Source organism: Gavialis gangeticus, unplaced genomic scaffold (assembly GCF_001723915.1).
Source record: "Gavialis gangeticus isolate Ggan-Ray unplaced genomic scaffold, GavGan_comp1, whole genome shotgun sequence".
NCBI lineage: Eukaryota > Metazoa > Chordata > Crocodylia > Gavialidae > Gavialis > Gavialis gangeticus.
In genome coordinates this window covers 19,788,518-19,792,778 of record NW_017728995.1, presented here as the reverse complement: position 1 = coordinate 19,792,778, position 4,261 = coordinate 19,788,518, and the positions used below count along the sequence as shown (strand labels likewise).

The 4,261-nt window shown below is 37.0% G+C and overlaps 1 protein-coding gene across 1 annotated transcript in view; it reads left to right on the top strand.

Annotated features, from left to right (window-relative positions):
* The window catches only part of SPATA16 (spermatogenesis associated 16), a 151,660-nt gene that overhangs the window by 30,579 nt on the left and 116,820 nt on the right, over positions 1-4,261 (top strand). The window lies entirely within an intron of this gene.

Below are 4,261 nucleotides of genomic sequence, written 5' to 3'. Positions count from 1 at the left end.
TGTGTGTGTGTGTGTGTGTGTGTGTGTGTGTGACACAGATAGCAAGAGGCAGTGGAAATTTCATTTGACACAAATGAGCAAATAATGGAATTCATCTATATGTGGGATAATTTCCTAAATATAAACTGGAGAGAATAATACTTCTTTTCTTCTGCACTTTGAATATATGGTAAACTCTGGGACAGAGCTTGTTTCTTACTGCATAGCATTAGTGCAGTGCAATTTCAGTGGTAGTTAGGGGCTTTAGGCATTAGCACAATATAAATAAAAATAACATTTTGCAGGTCTTCATGAACTGAACATCATCAGTGGAAGTATTTTCCCATCACTCTACCCCAAGATTAAGTATTCTTAGGTAGTCTAAGCCTATCTACGTTTAATAGTAAACCTTCTGAAAGTAAAAATACTATCTGTTATATTTTCTAGCTGCAACAGGGGACATAAAATGATACATTTCAGCTTTTTTAACCCCAGAGTGGCTGTAAAACTTCAACTGTTTAAATTGTTTTCTTCAACTTTATAGCATCTATAAATTTTTTGACATACAAAAGATTTTTGCAGACCCAAAATGGTACAAACATCTTGCGTAAATAGTACCCCCAAGTTTCCCAGATTGGCATTAAAAACAAATTCTGTAACATAACTCTAGGAAAGAAAACCACCTATACAAAATCTAACAACCTCTCCAAGGCTTCCTCCATCTTTGAATGGCTTTCAAAATGTCCACGTGCTTGCTGGAATGGCTTGCAGTGGGCAGCCCATCTAGGCCCCTTCCAGCAGCGTTAATGTTAATTAAAAAAGAAATTGATCCTTACAATGATGGCATACCTACTGGTTATTCTGTTTTAAGTTTGCCTCATTCATATCAGGTATTTTAAACATTTCATATATTCAGAACCATTCTGCTGTCTACAGAAAAACCATTCTGTTACATTAAGCACCAGTCTTGTTTTTTGTACACGGCACAGTGGTGGTGGTTGCAGAACAGGTCCAAACCAAGATCAAGGTCCCACGGTTGTTAGTGGTTGTTCAAATATTTCATAGCAGATACTGCCCTGAAGGGCTTATAACTTAGAGCAGGCTGGCAAAATAAGTAAGCAGGTAGATTTTTAAAGGCAGGGAAATGAGGACTGGAAAGATTAAGGAAGGGATCTTTGTCTCTGGTATTTCACAGGAAGGGTTTGGTACAAGTGGGAATGCCACTCAAACCTGTAGGGTCCTCTTCCGGACCCTCCTGCCAAGTCAAAATGTGTTTTTAAGTCGTTATCTCTCCTAATGTAATGTACACAGGTTCACACTGCCTTCAAAGAGCTTTTGACAGGTTGTAACAGTGAACATGGCTCTTAACATCAGCAATAAAGAGAAACCCTGAAAAGACACTGAATTGCAGATATTTAGTGTATGGGTCCCAAATGATTCTCTTCGTTCACACATCATTCAAGAACTTGAGGCCAGGGAGTAGTCTCAATTCTCCACTTCTCATAAATTTAACAGAGGTCATAGCCTGGCCTATTCAACTGAAAAGCATTGCTACTGAAAACCTGATGATACTTTTATGTTCACTGATGTGCGAACATTATTCTCTGGATCTCTTAGGCACATATAGCATGTCTTACCCACAGAGACACTTCAGCAGATATATACAGTACCATGATAAAGTTAGAAGTGATGAATTCTCTGATTTATAGCTCTTATTTGTAACAAAATGATAGAAAATTTAAAACGTATGAGTGCTATTATATACACTGTACAACTTCTTTCAGCAGAGGAGGGAAAGGAAAGGATAGATATTCATCATCCTTAAACTAGGGGGCTATTTAGTTGAATGACCCTCGTCTGTAAAATATGTAGCTGGTCTCAAAACAATCATTTTAGGCTGGGGTAGCCTCGGAGGTATTAAGAGAGTCGGTGCTGGTACATGACCCTCATTTCTAATATGTACTAGATAAAGTGAGAATATGGAGAGATCTATTCTCTTTGCTGGTTTTGTTACTTAAAGTGATCGCTGGTGACTTAGCCTATTAATGTAGCACAGCACTTTCTAAAAACCACTGACTCTTGTATCTTTACTAGATAATACCAGGTTGTTAATTTTGTTTGGGGGGAGAGAATAGATCGAGGGGAAAAAATCCCAGTCTCCCATTCCAAGATACTTGATCAGTGAGCCTGTCAAACCCATGCTCAAGGCATCGGTTACATTTTGTTCTGAACAGTAGTTATTCTTCCATGACAGAGCTCATTGCAGGTTAATGCTGATAAGATATCCTGTCAATAATTTGGACATCAATTCAATGAGATTTTAGTGTTTGCACACAAACCTTAAGCAGATGCTAATTCACAATTCCTAAACAGAAATCTAGTTCTAAAACTCATTTGTGATGAATTTCCTCAGCTATCTCTAAAGCCCATATCTTAAAATTATTCACCCCAGTCAAGAAAAATGGCACATAATAATTATAATTCTGTTAAATGTTATCACGGAAATTTTTTTCCTAAAATATTTTTCTTTGTCCTTGTTCCATGGTTTCTTTATGATTTAAATGTAGCTCCCACTAAGAATGGACAACTAATTTTTATTTTTTCTTTCATCTCACACTAGAAAATTATACTATAGATTAGAAAGTTTAGTACTACATAAATTGCCAGTATATCAGACAGTTTCAAATACATGGTATAATCTATATCATTTTATGTTCTTAATTTCTCCTCTTTATTTTTTGAGTATTCATATGAGAACCATTGGCGGGCTGCATCTTAGCAACACTTTATAGCTGGAAAGGCACAGGAATTCCCTGTGACTTAATATCTAGTCTAACAGAAATATTCAAAGCTTAAAGTTTACTCTCCTGTGTCAAGCACTCTAGGTATTATTATTATTATTATTTATTTGTTACCATAACACTTACAAGCCCCCATTTTTGTCCAGGATTAGACATTTTACAAATATAGAACAAAAAGATGGTCTCTGCCTCAGAGCGCATACAGTCTAAGAAACAACAGATGGAAACAGAAAGGCATACAAAGAAGTGCAACAAAACAATGAGATGTTCTTGTTAGCAAGATGTGTGGTAGGCTTGTACATCAACAGCCTAACTGTTATCCAGGTCTCTACTATGCTCTGCTCTTCTCAATTATCAACCCAAAAGAGAATTTTAAAAGCAAGTTGGAAGGCAGTGAGAAAACTGTGGAAGTTTTCAGGGCTCACCTCCCAAATATTAGGGGCAGTGTGGTTGAAAACATGAAATTGGCTTATTTGAAAGTGGATTATGGAGGCTCACATTGTAGATTGATTGGAAGTATAAGTCAACATCTCAGGAAGGAATGAGAAATGATAGGAGGGGTTGAGTTATGAAGGATACAGTGGTTTCTTCTTTTTCCACTGTCATTTTTTTTTTTAGCTATCAGGCTCATCCTAATATAAGACTAATATACTTTAACTCCTATTTCCACTGACATCCATGATAAACTCCTTCATCATGTATACTACTCATTAATCAAATGGTACTACTTCTTGATGTCACATTTAATTATCCTGGATAAACTGCTAATGAATGAAATATTTTAGCTAAAAACCTATAGCTCTCAAATTACTTTGCGTTCCAAAGTATTTGAGACCTTATGTGACGTTTTTTGGAGGATATCACAAAATGAATGGATAATCTTTGATAACTCCAGCCATAGCCAAGCAAAAATTCTAGGATGCCTCCACTGTAAACCTTACAAGTCAGAAAAACTACTGTCAAGAACTGAAAAAATATGTATAACCTACACTGTGGTAAAGGGCAAGATAGAAGGAAACAGATTGTAAAAGAAGGGGGGAGCTTATTCTTATATCCCAAAATATGAGGCTCTTTAGAAAACATTTGGCTTGTTAAACAAAATTTGAGGTTACAAAATTAATATGAGAATAAGTGACGATTAGGTTAGTGCATTTCCATTTGCATGTTATTCACAGTATAAATGCTAAGGGTGCCATAAAATGGCACATCAACCATAAAAATGTTCCACATATAATGTAGAACAACTTATGGCTGGTTTGTATGGTGCCTTAAATTAAATGTGTAGCAGGTTGGAACCAGGGCTGATAATCAGCTGATTACTGGCTCAAGACAGAGACTGTACTGGGGTCTTGAACCACTCCAGTGCAGTCAGAGGCTGGGCCTGACCACCAGCTAATTGTCAGCCCTGACTCTGGATCTGCACATACCTTACTCTCAATTGGCTGGTGCTTTGGCAGGGCTGTCGGTGGAGTAGGGGGAGG